We start from the raw sequence: 1,160 nt of genomic DNA, 5'->3' as shown, positions 1-1,160 counted from the left end.
CTGGAGTTAACAATATACGCGCATTAATTATGCATTTATATATAATTATATTATGNTTACTTGGAGCCATTGTTGCCTAGCGCCAACACCTCATTACTGAGTTTATCATTTAGTATTATCCAATAGTACTGAAGTACGAGCACTAATAAATTTCTCTCTCTCCTTTTATTCATTTACATATACGAGTATAATGCTTGGCTGACCATCATTTTCAATGGGGACCCTGAGGATCTCTAAACCAGGGACTTCTTAAAAGTCCCTGTCTAAACGTTCACTCTTTCTAACAAGATTGTATTGCCTTGGGACCTTGAGTAAAAGAGAGAGTTGAGTGAACTCAAATTTAACCACGTTAACTTAATTACTACAGCAGTTTGCTGGTGTGGAGACCAGATATCAATTATACTCGCACAAAATACATTAAAAAGACTACAGTTAACCTAGACTAAGAGAAAATTCTCGGAAGTTGCTGATTGAGTAGTTCATGATCAAGTTATTATAGGCACAGAACTAATTAATTTAGCGTTCATTAACTGTTTATACCATTTTTATGCGATAATACTGCTGTACACGTATGTGTACGGTAAATCTTTGAGAAAGTCAATGCTGTTATTTCTTGCCTGACACACGAGGATATTGACTAAGTAATGGAAAAGAACAACCATCAACAGGTTGCGTCAAAGGTAAGATGAATTATGCAAGAAAATTGCAATGCTGTAATAAAATGGCAATGATTACAGTCTAGGAAATAGTTTTAAAATTTATCTCGAAGTGAACTAATTTAATAAATAAGATTATGCGAAATTGGTAATTCATTTTCATTCAATGGAAGCTAAAGAGTTGATTGACTAATTAAGTGAGTAAACTTAAGAAACTGCCATAAATCCTGTATTGAAATATGTCCTTATTTTACTACCAATAGAAAGCTTATAAAAGGATTCCACTAGATACTGACAGCTGGTTTACTCGTGTGATTTCTTTTTGGTTAGTCATCTTCCAGATCATTTATTATATTTATTCATAGGACCAATACCGTCACTTGTAACTATATATTTTAGGAAATTCAATATGCGTATAATAATAGTAATTTATACATATCATACAGGATAGAACTATAGTACAGTGACACTAATGCAAGAATTTAAAATTAATCTCGTGATATG

This window comes from Trichoplax adhaerens, genomic scaffold (genome assembly GCF_000150275.1).
Source record: "Trichoplax adhaerens TRIADscaffold_959 genomic scaffold, whole genome shotgun sequence".
NCBI lineage: Eukaryota > Metazoa > Placozoa > Uniplacotomia > Trichoplacea > Trichoplacidae > Trichoplax > Trichoplax adhaerens.
Note: the sequence above shows the minus strand (reverse complement) of the source record.